The sequence below is a fragment of the Phyllostomus discolor genome, chromosome 14 (genome assembly GCF_004126475.2).
Source record: "Phyllostomus discolor isolate MPI-MPIP mPhyDis1 chromosome 14, mPhyDis1.pri.v3, whole genome shotgun sequence".
NCBI classification, from domain to species: Eukaryota; Metazoa; Chordata; class Mammalia; order Chiroptera; family Phyllostomidae; genus Phyllostomus; species Phyllostomus discolor.
In genome coordinates this window covers 23611212-23633574 of record NC_040916.2, presented here as the reverse complement: position 1 = coordinate 23633574, position 22363 = coordinate 23611212, and positions in this window count along the sequence as shown.

Here is a 22363-nt window from a genome sequence, read left to right as displayed (position 1 = left end):
ACTTTGTACCATTGAAGAAGCAACCATCATAGACAGAATATTTCTCTCAGTTTTTGAGTGTTAACATTTAGCATTCTTGATCTTTAGAAACAACTCTTTGGATATGTTTTTTGAAAAACTACGAACATATATTTTAGGGTTAAAAGAAATCCCTTTTGCAGGAGAAGACGTTTGGAATGTGTGGGTTTGCTTACGTTTCTAGGTTGTTTACTAGAAGAAACGTAGGCTGAGTCAAAGCTTTCATTTATTGGCTGAGTAAACTTCATTAAAAGATAAAAACAAGCCTATAATTCATACACTTAAACATGTTTATAAACACATCTAGATGTGTGCATATGACACATGAATATAGATGTATATGCCCATGCATACACATACCCATAAAGAGCATATTATTTTCATACTCTATGCCTTCCCCGGATACAATCCTAAATTCTGGATCTATACACAATGGTAACCATGTAAGTCTTGTAAGTAAGCACCAATTTTGATGATCACTGAAATGGATAAACCATCTGCTCTGGACAAAGACCAGGGGGAAAAACTGTGGTCCTAAGTTAGCTAGTTCCTTAAAATATTCTGCTAGACTTTTTCTTCTAAAGGTTTGACTACTTTATGTTTCATACATTTTTTTGAACAAAACACAGTTTATGGGGCAATTCTGCAGAACAAATCACCAAGTTTCTACAGGAAATAAATGGCAAGAAAAATAAGAAAGAGAATCAGAAGGAACCCAAAGTTTAAAAGAGCTACAGGAGACACAGTCACTAAAAACGTGTGAACTTTGTTTGAATTTTGATTCAGACAAACCAACTGTAAGAAAAGAAAAGAAAGGTCAAACTGTTTTTAAGTCATTTAACTATATTCCAGAAGAAAGCTCTGGAACATTTACAGGAATACAAAAATATCCAGTGCCCCTAAATATAAAATTCAAAATGCCTGGCCCCCAATCAAAAATTACCCTGCATGTAGAGAAGCAGGAAAATACAATCTATAATGAGGAGAGAAAGCGATCTAATGACACTGACACAGAACTGACACAGATGTTTGAATTAGCAGACAAGGATATAAAAATGGTTATTGTAACTGTATCCCATATGTTCAAAAGTTATGTAGAAACATAAAAGAAATTTTTAAAAATGAATCAAACTTCTTGTGATCAGAACAAAAAAGTCTGAGATAAAAAAAATGCATGGGATTAAGAGCAGAGAGGATCTTGCAGAAGGAAAGATAAGTGAACTTGAAAATAAAGCAATAGAAACTACCCAAGGTAAAGCACAGTTAGAAAACAGGACATAAAAAATAAATAAAAAGCATCAGTGGGTAGTGGACACTTTCAATCAGCCTGAAGAGATGTTCAGAGGCAGAAAAGGTACTTGAAGAAATAATGGCCACTTTAAAACTTTGATGAAAACTATAAACCCAAAGATCCAAGAAATTTAATTAATTCTAAGCACAAGATATATAAAGAAAACTACACCCACAAACCCCAATCACAGTGTTTATGGAAATATTTTAAACTACGAATTCAATGTCTTTATTAGATTTGGGGCTATTCGGATGATCTATTTCTTCTTGAGCAACCTTTGGTAGTTTCTGTCTTTCAAGGAATTGGTCCACTTCACTTAAGTTGTTAAGAATTCTACCAAACATTAAAGGAAGAAATGATACCATTTCTGCACAAGCTCTTTCAGAAAACTGAAGAGGAGAGAATGCTTCTCAAATTATTATTTGGTGCCAGTGTTACTCAAATACCAAACCAGATAAAGACACTATAAAGCTAAGAGAATAATAGACCAATTATATATGAGCAAAGATGCAAAAATTCTAAAGAGACTTTATCCAAGCAAATGAAACAACACACACACACACACAAGATAAAATATCATAACAGGTAGAGCTTGTTCCATGAATGCAAAATTGGCTTAACATATAAAATCAATCGGTGTAATTCATCATATTAAACTATTAAAAAACATATGATCATCTCAGTAGATGCAGTAAAAGCATTTGACAAAATCCATACCTATTCCTGGTCAAAACCCTCAGTAAACTAGTGACAGAAGGGAAATTCCTCAGCTTGACAAAGGGCCTCCGTGAAAGACCTGTGCCTCACACCATCCTTAGTGGTAAATGGCTGACTGTTTTCCTCCAGCATTTATGCATTAAAAAAACGCTTGTTCTACCACTCCTATTCATCATTGTATTGGAGGTTCTAGCCAGTAAAATATGTTAAGAAAAGTAAATAAATGGTAGCCAAATTGGAGGAACTGGAATTGCTGGTGGATATGCAAAATTCGGAAATATTTTAGTAGGCAGTTTGGCAGCTGGTTAAAAAGTTTAACATATACCTACCATTATTCGGCCACTCCACTCATAGATACAAGATCAATAAACAAAAATCAAATTTTATTTATATGTACTAGAAACAATAGCACCCTGGCTGGCATAGCTCAGTGGATTGAGTGCGGGCTGTGAACCAAAGCATCGCAGGTTCGATTCCCAGTCAGGGCACATGCCTGGGTTGCAGGCCACGGCCCCCAGCAACCACACATTGTTTCTCTCTCTCTCTCTCTCTCTTTCTTCCTCCCTTCCCTCTCTAAAAATAAATAAATAAAATCTTTAAAAAAAGAAACAATAGAAAATTAGAATAGAAATTAATAGAAAATAGAAAATAGGCATTAATATTTTTAAATATATCTCATACTAGCATAAAAAATATAAATTCCTTAGAAATAAAGCTGACAAAAGATTCATAAAACCTATATACTAAAAACTACAAACCACTGCTGAGAGAAATGAAAGATGATCCAAATAAATGAAGAGATTTGGTATGTTTGTGGTGTGTTAATTCAATATAGGTAAGAGCAAATTCCCCCCAAACTGGTCCATAGATTCAACTGATTCAGAATCCTATCGGACTTCTCTCAAAGGAACTGGCAAGTTGATTGTAAAAATCATGTGGAATTGCAAAGAACATAAAATAATCGATACATCTTTGGAAGAAAAGAATAGTCTTTAAACCAAAAACATTTTGTAGCTAATTAATCATGACAATGTGGTCATGATTGGCATGAAGATAGAGAGTAAGATGAATGGGAAAGAATGGAGCCCAGAAATAGACCCATGCATATACAGACAACTGATTTGCTACAAAGACGCCAAGGCAGATCTGTGGGGAAAAGACGCTATTCAACAATTGCTGCTGGAACAACTGGATGCCCAAACGCAGAGCATGCATGTGGTCCACAGCTTTTGCCATATGTACAAACTCAAAAAGAATCATAGATCTAAATGTAAATCCTAAAACCATAGAACTCTGAAGAAAAAAAATTTCTGAGATAGGACATCAAAAGCATAATCCGTCAAACAAACAAAAAAATTGATTAATTATACTTCATTAGAATTAAATAGTTCTGCTCTTTGAAGGACACTGTTAAGAACTTAAAAGGACAAGCCATGGCCTAGGAGAAAATATTTGCAAATCATAAATCTCATAAAGAACTTGTATCCAGAATCTATAGAGTACACTTAAAACTTAATAATAAAAAAACAAACAACTCAATAAAAAACTAGCAAAAGATTTGAACACTTCACTAATATACATATACATGTGTGTGTACATGTGTGTATATATACACATGTATGTACACACACATGTACACATACGGCAAATAAGCATATGAAAAGGTCGACACCCATAGTTATCAGGGAAATCAAATGAACATCGCATCGCTGCACATTTCAGAATGACTCAAACCAACGAGAACGACCATGCCAAGGACAGGTGGAGACGTGGAGGAACTGGCATTGCTGGTGGATATGCAAACTTTGGGAACATTTTAGTAGACAGTTTGGCCGTGTGTTAAAAAGTTAAACACACATCTACCGTTATCCAGCCGTGCCACTCCCAGGTAGAAATAAAAGTGTACAGGAGAGGGCAAACGGTAGGTATACAGTTGGGAGTACGTGAAACGCAGAGGTTATTCTTGTATTATTATTTGTTGTATATTTTCCATATGAACAACTGTAAACCTACTTTTGCCCCACCCTGAATATACAGAGACTTGTCCACAAATACGCACAGAAGCTTTATTTGTAATAATCAAAATTAGGAAACAACCCAAACGCCCATCAACAGGCAAATGGGCAAACAACATCCATTACAGCCATACAGTGGAACACTGCTTAGAAATACAAAGGAATGAATTACTGATAAATGAAACAATAAAAAATGAATCTCAATAACTATGCTGAGTGAAAGAAGCCAGATAATAAGAAAAGCATGTGTTGTATAATTCCATTGTTTAAAACTTCAAAAAATCCAAACCAATCCATAATAACAGAAAAAAAACCCCACTGGGTTGCCAAGGGGAGGGGGAGAGAGAGGAGGAAGGACTTCCAAGGGTGAGTGGACACTTTTGTGGCTGATTGATAAGCTTGATTAATGTCAAAACCCATCCATGTGTACACTTTAAATGCATGCAATTGATTGATTTTTTATTACATCAGAGTAAAAACATTAACACTATCCCCTAATTCTTTCAATTCTGTTTACCTGTGCTTGTCACTGCCCCAGTTGATCCTTAATTAAACCTTTGTGCTGCTTCCTAATTTCTGTCAGAGAATTACTTTTTCTTTGAAATTCCAGAAAGGAATGACCCTAGCTTAGAAAGGCCTTAGGGATGTTACTAGTACTGCTTAGCTGTTAAGACTATTTCTATCATTGAGCTTTTATGTTCCATTCTTTTAATATCAGGCTAAACAATGAATATAGATCAATCACTATAAAAATTATGGTGGGAACATAACTTTGTAGGAGCATAAGAGTCTCCAAATTATACCAACCATGTGCCTGGAAGACAAGATGCTTTCTATATATTATTTTCACTCCCTCATTTGTTCTTTCAAAGAAGGGATAATGGTTGAGTCTCTACTATATTCTAAGCACTGTGATGATTATTTGAGTGCCTACAACATAGTATTTAGTCTTTAATAAAAATTCTTGCCTTGGCTGGTGTAGCTCAGTGGGTTGAGTGCCAGCCTGCAAACCAAAGGGTTGCTGGCTCAATTCTCAGTCGGGGCACATGCCTGGATTGCAGGCCAGGTCCCTGGTGGGGGTCGTGCTAGAGGCAACCACACATTGATGTCTCTCTCCTTCTCTTTCTCTTTTCCTTCCCCTCTCTCTAAAAAAATTAATAAATTAAAAAAATTCTTTCATACAGTATTTATTATCAGTTAGCAGATTAGCAAAGTGACAGTTAGAGATGTTAAATACTTGCCCAATTTTACTTATCTAGGTCACAAAAAAAATTTCAGAAAAGTGATTTTTCCCCATACAAATATAAAATTAAACAATTTCTTCCTTCTAGTCATGAACAGGTCTTTCTCTGGTTTCGGGGAAGTGAGCACGGGTCAATCACATATTCACACACACACACACACAGTTTTTGAAAGACCTTTGCAGTATTCTTTTTAGTTCTGACTCATTCCCAAGTACATTTTCATTCATGTCATACAGTAGTTTCAAGGTTGTTCTAGCTTCAGACCCTCTCCTGTGAGGTGAGGAGCCCAAGGACACAGGGGAGATTGGTTAGCAAATGTCAATAATGGACTTCAAAGGGCCTGGGATATGTAAATTGAAAGTTGTTATTCTTCCTGTAATAGAAGAATTGGTTGAAATGTTAAATTTCCTTTAATGAAAAGTTTTAATACCTTCCCTTGGCAAAAATGGGTTACTGCCAAAGAAATCTAAGCAACCAGTGGCTTGGTGGACGGTGAGGGTTTCTGCAATAACACCTGAACGGCAGGGGGTGCAGGTAGTTTTCAAAGCAAAACGGGATTGAAAGCAAAGGGTCGTGCACCTTGCAGTAAGGTGAGACACCAGTTATGCCCCATGGGTTGTTCAAAGAGGCGCAGCAGATGTAAAGGAGGGGAGCTGGAACGAAGCCACGGAACACATGCCTTCGTTTCATTCACGGAGCGCAGAGCAGATGGCCCCGCACTTTGATGAACGATCAGAAGGGAAGCCCATGGATGCACAGAGAGCAGGAGCGCACAAAAGGCTTTTAGGGACCATGTGTCAAGGAGAGCTCCAGATGGGGTGGTTAGTTCCCTCTTCTCGCCCTCAGATCAAAATTCGGCAAGAAACTGTAGCTGGAAAGGAGGGTCAGTAGAGAAAGACACAGATGGGAAAAGGGTGGATGGCAAGGGATGAACGTCCTCTTCACCGAGCTTCCGCTGCTGGCACACGGATCTAATTCCCCCTGCTCTCTCTGTCCCCGCCATGTCTTTCCTCTGAGAACCCTGCTTTCTGCGCACGCTGGAGCTGGCTGTCCTGTAGGACTCGGCTCGAATTCCACCTCGTCGGTTTTCCTAGGCCGCAGTGACAGTTTCTTCCTAATTCCCAAATTACTCCGTTTATATCTGTCATTGTTTCTTTAATTAATCATACCTGCAGCATATGATATTCTTTTTTTATAAATAAAGAAACCTCTGGTTTTAAGTAACTTGAGGTCTAAGGCCATTTTTACATTCATTAAACTTCTGCCAAGCACAGTGCCTGGAATGTAGCAGATGTCACTATATGCTTCATGCCAATCAAGGTCACAATGTAGATATCGTCACATTTGGTATTAAAAAAAATCAGATCTGTAGAAATCATGTTGAAATTTGAGAAACACTGCCCTTTGAGAGAAGCCATGTGGAGAGCTGACACTATTTGGAAATTGTCACAATGTATATGGCAAGTATATTTCACGTCCACCTGGCAAGGACCCGTACAAATAAGAGAGCATCCTAGAACAAGATGCTGAAGATAAAGGGCTCCAAATTGGGGGCCATCGGCAGCTCTCGGCCCTCATATTACTCTTGACGATGTCCACCTGTTCATTAAGAATCTGGGGGTCTCGAGTGACAGAAATCAGCTCTAACTGGCTCGTGTGATGAGGGAATGCCTTCACTCACACAGCCTGGAGCACGCGTGAGCCAGTCAGAGAACTGGCCGAAGAGCCTCCGGGTCTAGAGCCAGAAATCAAAGCCACAGATGCTCCTGTCCGACAGCTGCCTCCGCTGGGCGCTAGGCTTCATCCGGCAAACGCGTTCTCTCCACGCATCTGCTGGCAACCCAGGTAACACATCCTCCAGTCCTGCAAACCTCGGAGAAAGACGAGGCCCGGGGAAAGGCTAAGACCGACGTTTCTTAGGTCACGCACCTTCCCTTCATCCAATCACTGTAACCAATGAGATGTGGACCCGGACTAACCCCCTGTGCCCCCTGTGGCCAGGGGACAAGGTCTGTTACAGGAGAGGAGAAACAGGAAGCATACTGCTCCAACAAGAATAATAACCTTCACAGGCTAGTATGGGTGTGGCGTTTATCTATCAAAACGCCCCCTTGTGAGCCAGGGCTGGGGGCATTGTTCTGTTCACTGCTACATGTTCATTTCCACTCTGAGGGCTGGCAAATATCCACCCCAAGATGCTGTGAGCTACGTGAGTCTCCAGGTTGTCTGGGGACCTCTGGAATGCAAGTCCATTAAGGGAGAAGATGAGGTGGTTCTGCTAGTGATGCCTGACCACAGCGGTCATCAGGATGGCTCCAGGAGGAAATATATTTCCTTACCTCGAAGCTGCTGGAAGTCCTATAGAGCCAACATGCAGGTCCCATGAAGAGCGCTACAGGAGCAAGTATCACGGGGGCTTCATTCCTCTTGAACTGTCACGCCAATGTCATGTCTGCTGGAGAAAGTGTAAAGGTAAGTGAAAAGTGGTCTTATTTCTCTTTGTTCTCATTCCCTGAAAAAAAATGGTTTTGTCAGCATCACATTAAAAGATAGCCAGAATTCTAGAGAAAGTATAAATTGCTTCAAACATATTAAGACAGTTCTGTCCGTACAATTTATTTTTTGCAAAGATTAAAAAACCATGCCAAACTGATTGAAGACCCTTGTTGAGAACATTAAAACATTTATGGTGCAGCACTGTAATTTTGCATCTGAAAAAATAAGCATTTGGCCGTGTTAGTTTCTAGGCATACACAAATGTCACTGGAGACACGATGAAGAAGTTCTGTTTTGCATTCCGCTGGAGGCTCACTCTCCGCTTTGGAGAAGCACCCCGGCTGCCCCATACAGCCCCTCCACTGGCTGTGACTCTGCTTCGTGGCTCCTTGGAATGGAACCTCGAGCTCAGACTGAAGCATTCCATCTCTAACCACGCTGTAAGCAAAGTTTGTCAGCTGAGAGAGTTTCCTCACTGTTAAACACATGTTCAAAGCAAAAAGAAAAAAGAAAAAAGTGAATGGTTACAGGCTCTTATCTCAATGGGTTTCCTAAGAACACATTACTTTGAGCTTCTGCCTTTCTGCTCTGGGGTCTCCTTCTAGAGGCTTATCTCCCTGACCCTCTTTATTCTCACAATAAGCCAGAGCTTTCCAAGGTTTCTGTTTAGAGTTTTCAACTTTGTTAGATTCTAAGAAAGTTTAAAGTCTACCTAGCAACTGCATCTTTTCCCTCCGGGTCTGTGCATCGTGAGGCAGATGTAGTGTTAAATAACTACCCCATTTGTCAAATTGTGATCCATCCTTGGGTCTCTCCAGAGCTCTAAATCACAGTCTACAATAGGCCACATGTAAATGGCTACATTTTTATGCACTATTCAAGATTAATGAAAGAAATGTCTCATTTAAGAAAAGTAGTCATACCTAACAGCCTCAAGAACCAGAAGTCATGACTGAATACTAATTATAGAAAGATTGAAAGGGGTTATTATCCTTAGGCATTGATTTTTAAAAAAAATCTCAAAATTCCATGGAGTGTTTTCCAAATTATTAAAAATCCCTTTTAAGGAAGCAAAACTCAAATGAGCTATTTCTGTACTCTTTTCTCATTCCTTCACTGCAAAAAAAAACCAAAACATGTATTTTTCTCATTATGTGAATAAAACTCCCTCAGGAGTATATTCTCCCTCCCTTTATTGAAATATACATAAATCACCATGTACAACTTCATTAATGTTCTCAAAGTAAACGCGCTTCTAGTGGGGAACCAGATCCCAAACAAGGAAGCATCGCAGCCCTTAAAACAGCCTTGTGCTTCTTTCCGGTTACGATACTCCCTGCCACGGGGAACAGCGTTCGGAGTTCTCACATCACATGTGTTTGGCCTTTCTGGGAAATGGATACCTCTGCCCAACCTATATTCTTTGTGTCTTGCTTCTTTCACCCAGCATAATGCTGAGATTCACCCACGCTGACTCATGTAACTGTGGTTTGATTAGTGTCATTGGGATTTAGTGCTTCTCACATGCATAGAGCATAATTTATTTATCCATTCTGGTATTGATGGACATTTGGCTTTCATTTTCAGTTTTGGCTTGAATAGTTCTGCGATCTTTCTTCCGGCAGTCCCATGCCTCCATCGAGGATCATTTCTCTTCCGCATGAAGAACTCCCACGAAAATCACCGTTAGTGAAGTTCTGCTGCTGGTGAAGAATCTGGGCATTTGAATGTCTTTATTTTACCTGAACTTTGAAAGACAGTTTTACCAGGTGCAGGATTTAAGGCAGGAAACTCTTTTCTTCAGCTATTTGAATATGATTTCCATTATTTCCCAGCTTCCATCATTTTGATTGTGAAGTCAGTTGCTTTCTCACAGTTTCTTTGAGATGAAAGTCCATTTTTTTCTTGCAGCTTTAAGAGTTTTCCCCTTTTCTTTGGCTTCCAGTGGCTTTATTAGGATTTTTCCTTGGTGTCATTTTCTTTATATTTTCCCACCTCACATCCATAACACTTCTTGAATTTATGGCTGAATGTTTTTCAGCAGTTTTGAAAAATTATCGGCATTATCTCTTCAAATACTACTTATGCCTCATTCTTTCTTTCTTCTTCTAGGACCCACAGATTTGTTATTCTTCTTTTTGTCTGATTTTATTTTTTAAACTTTATTTTATTGTCTTTCAAGTACAGTTGTCTCCATTCTCCCCCCACCACCCCAGCCATCCCCATTTCCCACCCTTGACCCCACCCCCCTTTGGCTTGGCCCACGTGTCCCCTCTTCTTTGTATGACCTATGCCCGATATCTTCAGTACTCTCCTTTGTCTCTGTTTTATTCCAGATACTTTTTACTGACTTATTTTCCAAATCACTAATTATGTCTTGGCTATGTCTTATCTGCTCTTAAACCCATCCGTTGATTTTTAAAAATTCATTATCAGAGCTTTACTTTTAAAATTCCAATTCAATTATTTTTACAGATTCCAGTTCTCTGCTGATACTTTTCACCTTGTCCTATATTTTCTTGAAACTATTAATCATATCTTAAATTTGGAAATACCTTGTGGGAAAGGCAGCTCCAAATACCCAGCTCATATCTTTGTTGTATTATTTTGAAATTATTGGTGCCTTACACCTCTCCAATGCCATCACATTTCTTAAAATTTACCCAGAATTTTAAGTTATAGTTGGAGTGTTGGTCAGATAGAATCTATTCTATTGCAGCTGGAAGTGAAAGTTAACACTCCTCTATAGGTTATTGTTTTAACATCTACCATATCTAGATTGAATTGAGCAGTTTTTAATAATATTAACTCATTAACAGTAAGGAATGACAAGATTCAGATTAATACTTAGAAATAATACTTAAGGAAAAAAACCTTTTAAAAGCAACACACAATATATATGAATTCTTATTCAAACTGCTAATGAGCTTCCTCCACACACCTCACTCTCTTAAATAATGCGATGACAAACATCTGTGGATATAGACTTTTGACCATGATTTCCTGAGTAAACTTCTAAAGACATAATCTCTTGGCCAAAGTTATAGACATTTTTAAAGCTCTGCCACATTTTTACCCTATTGTCCCCAGGAAGATCTGGCTATTACATGGTCATAATTAGACTTAATTGTATGTGCATATCTAAAACTGTATTTTTCTTTAAGAAGAGATAGGAAAATATTTTTATACTGGAAAATACTTTTCTCTACCCATCCAGCTATAAAATTTTATAAAGGAAATTTTTATTTTATTCTTCACACACAGCAAAATATCCCTTTGAGCATGATTCAACATATATTAAATTTCATCCATAAAGGCCTTTTATTCCTGGCAACATGTTTGAGTTTATTATATCAAAGAGGGGGTTCCCATGAAATTCATGTTATAATCTTAAGTGCTCCAATAATTGCTGGAGGAGAGACCTGGTGAGCAAAGACGAACAACTAGAGAACGACTCAGAATCGTGACCACAGTTTGACATTTCCAACACATCTGGGTGGCATGACAGAGCTCCTGCACCTCCTGCTGCCACCCACTGGAAAGCTCCGCCTGAGGACGTTTAATAAGGGCCAGGATGTGGGTCGGTGCAGTTCAAGGGAGGCAGACAAGCCCAGGGTCTGCACTTCGGAACAACAGGCCCAAACGTTGTGTGGCTACCCCTTTAAAAACCTACGGGAACTGGGGGTGGCCTAAGGCACCTCGACCAGGGAGGCTGACTTCAAATTACCAGACACGTCTATTATGAAGTGTTGAAAGGAGAAAGAAAAACAAATAATAAAGTTACAAAATAAAGTTTATTTTATCAAAATTAAAACTGCTTCCTTCTCTCCACTTCAGAGCAGCCTTGAGATGGAGCAGTCGGAGGGTTACATTGCTACAATCCCTTAGCAGTTAGTTCCACAGCAGGAGGTGCCTGCTACAGACAAAATTATAGGGTTGGGAATGTTCACAATTCAGGGACCCGATTGGCGGACTATTCCTCGGGGCTCTTGAATCAAATATTTATACATCCAAATGGGAGCAAAGAAAGGAAAATGGTTCATAAAGAGAGTCCCAGAGCATGTATTATTGAAATAACAGATGGAATATTATATTTTTGAAACATTCTTTCTATAAAGAAGTCTTTTGAAGTGTGTTTTGGTAGGATAAGCTGAGCCAAAAGTGTTGGAGAGAGAAAGAGAAAAAAAGAAGGTTTTATTTTCAGATGTTTGGTGTCAGCAGTGCACAAAGTTAGCACTTCCCCCAGGAAGGCATGTCTCAGAATGCACTGCGGGACACTGTGCTTGCAAAGGCTCCACTTTACACAAACATCCCGGGGAAAGAGCCACTCAGAAGACACTTGCTCATCGCTGCTCAGCTCAGGCCGAGTCTCTCAAACCTTGACCTCTGAAATCTTTGCAGAGGGGGTATGGCCTCTCCCCACTGACTTTTCATGTTTCCTACACTGATTGAAATCTGAGTTAACACTCAGGGGATTGCCTCACAAAAGCTACTGGCCACCTCCTACATACTGAGATCTGGGTAACGAGCAGATCGAGGCTGTAGATTTTATGCCATATGGGCCATATTGCTAGGTCATCGAGTCGGGGTCTGAAAAATAAAAATGGAAACATGCAATACAAGACAAAAAGCAGGAAAGCAGGCAGAAGGTCAAATGAAAAATACATCACACTTGCTTTATTCTCCTTTACATGGGAGCCTGAACTCATGACAGAATCAATAGTTCAGAATGATTCTGTTGTTTTTCCAGGAAAAACATCCCATTACTAGGCAATCAGGTAAAGTGCTCCAGGGTCAGTCCAATTTCCCCATCATGTAGCTCTCAGGACCTGGTCCAGGACACGCTAGTCTCAGGTGTGATCTGGGTCTGCTATACGATGATATCATTTATTGCATGGCACCTGGCGGTTGCTCTGGCCGAAGAAAGAGAAAATTCACAGGAACACAATGATCTTGACCTTGTATCCAAATGTGATCTCTATCCATGACAGGGATCTGGATATAATTCCTGGTTGATCTGTTCTTATGAGGAGCAAAAGGAAGAGCATCTTGGGAGAAGGGGTAATGCTCATGGTGCAATAAATAAAGGAAGTTCATTCCTGTTGAAGTCCAGGTTATTGATATTTGCTGATCGGGTGACGTAGCTACTGATAAGAGCTTTAGGGTTTGATTTTTTTTTTGTACAGCAGGCCCCGAGCATCAAATAGCCAGTTGGCAAAGGGTAAAAAAGCCAGTAACCTATGAATTCTGAAAAATCAGAGTGTGTAACCTGAGAGCAATCTCTGCCCAAAAAAGAGAAATGAGGAAAAAAAAGAGACAACTTATTTCCACCCACCTGTGGGGCCACCTCAGAGCAAGGCAAGAAAATGCTTGAGTAATGGCTCCTTGGGCGACAGCATCTGCTGGGGGAGGTGACTCAGAGAGCCTCAGAAGCTCAGGGCCCCCGCCAGCAGCAGAAAGGACTCTTGGCAGCGCGGCTTCCTGCACCTCTTTTGATCACAGAGCTCAGGCTTGGAAAGGTTTTCACCAGTCTTGTGGTTTCCTGGTCGTGCGTCAGTACATTCTGGCTGAAACACTTCACTTCCTTTGGGCCAGCCCCTCCACCAATGGCTCCCGGCTCCACGGTTCGCTCTCTCCAGCTTTGAACTAGACTCCAAGGACACTGCTGGCTGCAGCAAGAACCTTGAACAGAGGCCTGCAGCTGGGATGCTAGCCCTCCGCTCCTTGCAACGGGAATCCTAAGTGGGGAAAAAAATAGGTTTAATGGAATCACACCAAAAGTCCACTGAAGCATCGAAGCGTAGAATACTATGTGCGGTTCCCACACAATCTCTCCTAAATGACAGTTGGCAACAGAGTCACCGGGGCGACTGGTGAGAACACAGAGCTTCCCAGTCCGGTCTCAGTCCTACTAAAACAGAACCTCTGAGAGGAGGCTGAGAGTCCGAGTTCCCGAGAACTGCTCTCACTCTCCCGACGCGCAGTCCCTGTCTGGTGTAACATACCCGATTTCACAAGTTAGGGAACGCGGGCCTGGAAACACTGAGGAACTTCGCTCAAGTAAAACAGGTCCTGGCCATGAGATGTCCTTGTGTTCCCTGATCCCACACGTCTCCCCCAACAGGACGCGTTCTGCTTACACGGGGCCCCTTTAAAGTCCCACTGTGCCCAGCTCAGGTAGTGTTAGAAAAACGTGTAAACTCAGAAGAGCTATCAGAAAAGAGTGCGTTTGTTCACCCATTTTTGACGAGCAGGCTCACAGCACTGGCCCTGAGACACTGGCAGTTCGGAGAGCTCACACATACACAAAAAGGAATTCCTTAGACACTGTAGTGAGTGATCATTACATGCAGTCATCCCCAAATTTCAGGGGTATTTATAGAACAAGGTATCTGATGGGCGACGCAGGAGGAGTGGAGTGGTGTGGTGCGGTGTAGGAAGGGCTGAGCAGAAGACCACAGAACTTCCCAATGAAAAGGGACGACTGTCCTCTTGAAAGCGAATAGTGTTAGAAGCATTAAATCCTATAATGGGGCAGAACCACCCTGAGCTGGAAATCACACCAGGAATGACATATGCTTGTATCATTCACGTGCTTTTACAGACCAGGGTTTACATGGTGCCAGGGGTCCTAGACTATCTCAGGGAAGTCATCCTCCCATATGATGAAGGACTTAGTGGCAAATGAACGGAAGAAGTTTTTTAAGGAGTGCGAGAATAAAATTGTGGTTGCTAATACAACTTCTGGAGTCAGATATATATGAATCAAAATCCCAGCTCTACCATGGCTAGCTGTGTGGCCTTGAGGAAGTTATTTGACTTCTTTGAGGTTTAATTTCCTCACCTATAAAATGAAGCCTGACAAGGCCCTTCAGCACATCACAGCACGGCAGGGGGGAGGGAATTGGTGAGGGGGGGCGGTGCTGAAGTCATCGGAGGAAACAAAAGGCAAAGGGTAGATGCAGGTACCAAGATGATCCAAGGAGAACGCATCTAGGCTAATAACGGAGCAGCACACAAAAAATAATCCTATGATAATTAACCTAAAATCTCAAGCTGGTTTTTGTCACCATTCTGCAGAGTCCTGTGCCCATAGGCAATCTCCACCCAACTCTAGAAGCATGTACAGACTGTTGAGCATAGCCAGAATGCATGCACTGGATCAGCTTTAGGAAACTCAGAGTTGATTTTTACCTGTGGGTTACCTGGGGGTCCAGTGTTCAGCTGTGAAATGAACTAATGCACTGGCAGGATCTAATAAGGGCCCAGAACCTTGATATTTCAACAAAGGAGAAGGCCAGTGAATATGTAATGAACATATAAACACCTCTGTGTCTTCTGGGTGATGTCTATGCTGTGTGCAGCTGTGCTGATTCTGTAAGCCGTGACAGCCAAGGGATGAGGACAGTTACCCTGTTATGTTACCAAAATGCCGTCAGCTCTACATAGATACCAATGAAACTGGGGAACAACTGCCTAGAGAGAAGTTCGGATATCAGTGACGCTCTGCCCAATAAAGAGAAGGTATTCCTGTCCCAAATTAGATGACGTGTCAGGAAAGCCAAAAGTCTGCCCTGAATGTTTTAAAATATATTGCTACAATGTAACAGAGACATGCTGGGTAGGGATTAAAAGTAGAGAGCAACTTAATCAACCATCCATGTATTAGACGTGAAGTTCAAAGCCATTAAATTTTAGAGAGAAAGGAAGGAGGGCTGTAGGGAAGGAAGGAGGGAGGAAGGGAGGAAAGAAGAATGGAAGGAAGAAGGGAGGGAAGCAAAATCAACAAAGAGAACGTAGGATCATATTCTTAAACCAAATTGTAAGTAAGCTGAAACCTGAAGTTATTTTCTGGCTTATTTTGTCTTAAAACATCCTTAGCATAACAAGTCTAGGACGTGACTATAAAACAAGTCAAACTGTCACAGAGAAGCAGAGCAGTTCCCACTTCACAGCTCTCCGAGGTGCCCAGAGCCTTGGTCAGTGGGAGGGACACACATGCTGGTTACGAGCTCAAGCCTGGGGTCAGAGTGATGGCAACGGCACCTCACTAGTTCTGTGACTTCAAGCAAGCCACTTATCCGGACGGAGCCTGTTATTTTTGTTTTTCTGCAAAAAGGAACTAAGAATACACACCTTGCAGGAGTTCTGTGAAGTCTGACCCAGAATCCCGTATGCTCTCAAGGCTCAACAAATGACAACTACCATTTTCATCATCATCACGGTTCATATTACTGAGATGTTGGAACGTCTCAGATTTATTATTTTTAAAACGTGTTGTGTGACTTGGTCTGGAAAATGGAGCTGGGTAACGCATGCGTTGCTGGGCCACCTGGGCGCGATGTCGGAACACTCTGGTCCCTGCAGCAGTCCGGATGGCTATACTTAGCTTATGTGTAGCCTAAAGCTCACAAACTGCATGCAACTTTTGCTGTCCTTTGCAACCGGCCTTTTGGTTACACAGAATAAATTTTACCTTTTGCTGATGGAGCAATGAGAGCAAAGAAAAATAAAATACTTGGCCTTGGATCATAAGATGAGCCATAATTATCATAATTCCCTAAATCCCAATCCCGGGTTCAGCCAAACAAACTAGGGTTGCCATGAGGTTTGAGTCAACCCTGGAGACATCTGGGACAATTTTAAAACAATCCAAGTATACTTTGTGTTCCTTATTTTGTACAAAAGAGTGAACTGAAATGGAGGAACAGGGAATGCAAGGCAGCGTCATGAAGGAAGTAAGGAGTTTCTTAGGTTCTGCTGTAAAAACAAAGTTGATTTGATTCACGAGCTATAGGAAGATTACTCTGCCAACAGAGAGCTACAGAGTGAGGTCAGCTCCACAGAAGAATGATTAACATAGTCGTGTGGTTACTAAGGAGGTTGCATGGAGACCTAAGAATTTTAAATAAAATGAGAAATACTGAGTCAGATTCTGAGAGGTCATGGAGTAGAATAGAAAGAACATGGAAGCAGGAATAAAGAACCCTGGCTCTGTCCATCAGTATTAAACTGCTTAATGGAAATCACATAAATTATTCAAATGAAGATCTCTAATTTAACCCTACAGAATGGTTACCAGGACACAATAAAAGGGCCTTTTTAAAGAGTGTTTTAAAAACCTCTTCTGCTAAAAAAAAAAAAAAAGCCTGTTGAAAATGTAGCCCTAAGTCCCAGTCCCATTCTTTTTTACTCACAGAGAGATGTTTCTTAACCAGGTATTAGATATTATAAAGGTTTCAAAGACCTACCTACAAAACATGGATTCTCTGGTTGGGAAATTTAGTAAAAGGGTAAAACATAAAATGATATAATTATATAAAAATAAAACATAATGTGATAAATTACTAAAAGATTTCTACAGAAGACTGCTATAGAAATTCATTCATGTTGATGAGAAACTGCTGAAAGCTGGCACAGTCAAGGAAAACAAAATAAAAAGAGGTTAAATTTGAGATCAGACATGAAGGATATAAGTTGTTAGAATGGAAGTGTGGGGTTTTTATATTATACTAAAGAGTCAGAAATTTACTTTATGGATACTGAGGAGTATCTAAAAATGTTTACATTGAAAAAAATCTTTAGGAAGACTTATTTTGCAAAGTTAGTTTGCAAGTAAAGTATAAGCAAAGAGACTTATAATACATTTGTGATAGTTCAAATATCAAATACAATGATGGTTGTGAGAATTAAAATGAAACAAAATTTGTGAGAGATAATTTGGGAGATTTCTTGAAGAAAATCTACAAAATCTGACAATTGATTAGACCGAGAAAGTAAAGGTCAGATAAAATTAGACAAGGGTAACTGTGGTTTTAAGCCTAAATTCAGAAAAACATGGTACCATACACGGACCTAGGAAATCAAAAGGAGAATGGTTTGGTAACTTTTGAGAAAAAAAAATTCAGTACGGTGATTAGGGAGTGGGAATAGCTCTAGAAATCAGCACTGGCAGGTGTGCTCAGAGATGTCACAGAAATTCAAGGGCACTCTAGAGAAAATCAGAAACCAGGAACCAAAAAAACTGGGGGCCACATATGGCAAATCCCAATTGTCTGTAAATATGTTATCTGCCTTGCAGGTAAGGCAACATCCTTGATGACATCAACAGCGGATCTTTGTGTGACTTTAGGAAAATGAATAGCAATTTGTTCTATATCACTAAACCTCAGATGCCCTAATGTTGTTCACAGCGTATGTGGAATATGTCAACAGAATAGCTTTTGTTACAGTACGTTCCAAGAATGATGACTTATTATCCTGATAACTGATAATGGTCTCCCAAAGGTACTCATAGGTTCTAATCCTTGGAACCTATGAGTATGTTCCCCTACATGGCAAAAGGGGCTATGCAGAGGTAATAAATTTAAGAATCTTGAGATGGGGAGACTATCCTGGCTTATTAGCTGGTTCGATATAGTCACAAGGTCTTTTGTTGGGTTGGGTTGGGGGAGGGGGGAGAGAAGCAGAGTTAGAAATAGATTTGAAGATGCTATTCTTCTGACTTTGAAGACGGGGAAAGTGGCCACGAGCCAAGGAATGCAGGCAGCTTCTAAAAGCTGGGAAGGGCAAAGGAACACATTCTCCCCTAGAGCTTCTGAAAGGAATGCGGGCCTGTCAACACATCGGTGTTAGCCCAGGCGGACTCTGCTGAACTTCTGAACTGCAAAACTGTAAGATAATAAATTAGTGCTTTTGAAGCCGCTAGGTTAGTGGTAACTTGTTACAGAAGCAATAGGAAACTCATACAATAATATTACATACATTTTCTGATAATACGTGCTCATTGCAGAAAATGTAGGAAGTATTAAAAGATTTTGTTAATGCTAACAAGCACAACAGAGAAAGACTCATAGAGAGCAGGATGACAGCTAAGGCGGAGAGTGGGGAGGTTAGAGGTTGGAGGGATTGAGCAAAAAGGAGAAAGGACTCATGGATGCGGACAACGGTGTGGTGATTGCAGGGGAAGGGAGGTATAAGGAGACTAAGTGGTAATGGAAAAAATACAATAAAATTTTTTAAAGTTTAAAAAAATGAAAATTTTGTTAAAAAACAATATAAAGAACAAAGTTATTTTTCTGACCATGACAGAGTACCTGGTACCTGACTTGCCTTCCAAAAAACTGGACAAAATGTAAGAAATATTCAAAAAAAAAAAAAAACAACTGTTTCAGACACAGTACTATATTCTCTATAAGACGTGAAGAAAATTAGATGAGCTCCACAACCCATCAGCTTTCTTCCTGGAAACACTTTTGAGACTACATTTGAATTCCAGTCATCCAGAATGGAGAGACTTTTTTGAAAGCATGGAGTAGAGACTGCAAAAAGACTACACCTCAGTCGTAGGACTAAACAAACTCTAAAGGAGAGGCAACTTTAGACGGCCACTAAGAAAGCTTTCGTTTTCCGGTCAAATGGCAGTGTAGGTAAACACAGTACTCAAATCCTTCCACAGCCACGTCAAAATTACAACTAAACTGCAGAAACACCACCATTCAGAACTTCCTGAAAAATAACTGAACAGAAGTCCTATAACTAAGGATATAAAGAAGCCACATCGAAACTGGTAGGAGGGGTGCACACACAGAATGGGCTGGCCCCACACCCATGGTGACAGATAAAAATCAGGAGAAATATCTCAGTTGCAGAGGTCCCCACTGAGGAGCAAGGGAGCCCAGCCCAACACCAGAGACCCCAGTCCAGGATTCCAGTGCCTGGAAGAGAAGTCCTCATAACTTCTGGCTATAAAAGCCAGCAGGGATTGTGGCTGAGGGAGATGCAGGGCTGCTCAAACCCCAGGTGGTTCCTTACTCAGACTCACTAGCACTGAGTTCTAGTGCTGGTGCAGCAGCTCAAAATGCACCAGGGACCTACGGGGAGAAACTGAATTGTCTGGCATCAGAGTGAGAATTGGAGTGATAGCTTTCTCCCAGACAGAAGTGCTGGCAGATGCCATTGTTCCTTTTCTGAGTCCTCCCCTCACAGAGCCAGCAGATAAGTCATATCTGAGTCTCCCTCAGCCAGGTTATCACTGTTAGCTCTGCCCTGGTGACTCCCTGTGAACCCGCCCACCCAACTTATCTGCCCAGCCCGAGCTACTTGCAAATAGCCTGTTTTGGCTTATGCTTCAAATTTCTCTAAAATATCTCAAACAAGCAAGGATTTTACTAAAATCTCTCAAACAAGCAGCATCTGGCTTTGGGGTGCCCCATGCTTCTCACTGAAGGGCCCCAGGCCCAGCACTCACAGCAGCCAGCCTCCATTCACAGCTAGCCTCTCCTGGGCCCCTCCAGACCAACACCAGTAGCAGCCCTCTGCAGATGACTCTGTTCCTCATGCCAGGTGGCCTTGGCAGGGCACAGGAGGTTGCTTAACTTGACCTGCATCTCCCAGGAGGACCCAGAGCCAAAGCACCTGGTGGACAGCTTCAGACCATGTTGAAGCACCACCCAACCTCCTCCACAAGGGACATGCTCTAAGGGTGGTCTCAGTAGGCATCAGAACCCCGCTCAAGTAAGTCCTGTTCTGTGGGGTCAGTCTCTGCAGAGCTGATCCTCCACAGGGTGGCTGCTGCCACTCTTTGAAGCTGATGGGCCCAGGGGTTAATACCTCCTATTGAGGTGCCAACAGCAATCAAGGCTCAACTACAACAGGAGGATGTGCACAGCCCACACAGGGGTTGCACCTGAAGTGCCCAACTTGGGTGATCAGGGAATCTGTGCCACTGGAGCCTACAGACACCTGAGGCCACTGTGTCAAGTCTGAGAGAGGTAGCAGCTGTACTTAATACATAGAAACAAACACAGGGAGTCAGCCAAAATGAGGAGACAAAGAAACGAGTTCCAAATTAAAGCAGAGAACAAAACTCCAGAAAAAGAACTAAACAAAATGGAGACAAGCAATCTATCTGATGCAGAGTTCAAAACACTGGTTATAAGGATGCTCAATAATCTTAGGGGAAGAGTAGATTAACTTAATGAGAACTTCAACAAAAAGACATGAAACATAAAAATGGAGATAAAAAATAAATAAAAAAGAACCAGGAACCAGTCAGAAATGAAGAATACATTAACTGAAATAAAGACTACACTACAGGGAATCAACAGTGGAGTAGGTGAAGTAAAGGATCAAATCCAATATTTGAAAGGTAAGGAAGCAGAAAACACCCAGTCAGAGCAGCAAAAAGACAAAAGAATCCAAAAAATGAAGATAGCCTACGGAGCCTCTGGGACAACTTCAAGCACGCCATGGGAGCATCAGAAGAACAGAGAGAGAGAAGGAAATTGAAAATCTATGTGAAAAACTAATGATGGAAAACTTCCCTAACCTGGTGATAGAAACAGACATACAAGTCCAGGAAGTACAGACACCAAGACACATCACAATCAAAATGCCAAAGGTTAAAGTCAGTGATAATCTTAAAGGCAGCAAAAGAAAAGCAGCTAGTTATCACAGGGAGCTCCCATAAGACTGTCAGCTGATTTCTCAACAGAAACTTTTCAGGCAAAACTTTGTATGCATTATTTGATACCATTTTTTCCAACTTAAAATCAATTTTCAGGCAAAAAACTTTTCAGGCAAAACTTTGTATGCATTATTTGATACCATTTTTTCCACTCAAAATCAATTAATCATGTCATCAGTAATTGTTTATAGACATCAAATAGCTTAATGAGCCCATCTTTATTATTTTACAAAAATTATCTTAGACTTTATATTTTCAAGTTTTAATTTTTATCAATAATATCCCAACAATCATCTCTGCACCTAAAGTTTTATCCTATTTGTATCATTTCTTTAGGAAATATTTCTAGAAAAACAGTAGCAGGTTAGGTTAAAGGGTAGAAGAAGAAGATATTTGTATGTCATCCCTATTTTTCTGGAAATCACCTTGTAAGAATTCTACTAAAATCTTAGCCACATTGACAAACATAGCCTGTGATACATTTTTGATTAATTAGCTTCTTAGGAATTGGGGCACGACCTCAAGGAACAGTTAACAAAAGATGGTCGCAAAATGCCCACAAAAGGTCAGTGCTGCTAATAGACTCTTTGCTTTGGGGAGTCCTGTAAGGATTTGTCAGTGAACATGAGTGGTAGGAACTCAAATGGTGTTGAATTGTTCCACTGATTCCTTATGGTCGCTCCCCTTATTTCTTCAGGTATTTCTGAGATGTCTCCTTAACAAAGAGGCCTTCCTTAGCCTCCCTTTGTAATTTAAAGATCCTGAGCTTCCCCAAAACAAACATACATACACATACATCCCAAGTATTCCTTATTTCCCCTTAGCTCAGTATGTATTTTTCTTCACTGCATTTATCATAATCTGACTTCTGCTACACACACTATCTTCGCCCCTGGGAGAAAGCAAGCTCCATGAGAGCAGGGATTTGGGTTTGTTCACTGTCGTATTCCTATTACCTGGGATATGACAAGCAGCAGGCAAGTGACTGTGTCCGAGTGACTGCCCTCAACTATTTGTTAAATGCAAGCTTGAGTGATTGGGGATCATGGAACTTGAAGTTGCTGACAAAAAATCCTGGAGGAAAGAAAAAATAATGCAAGGTGGGTACTGTGTT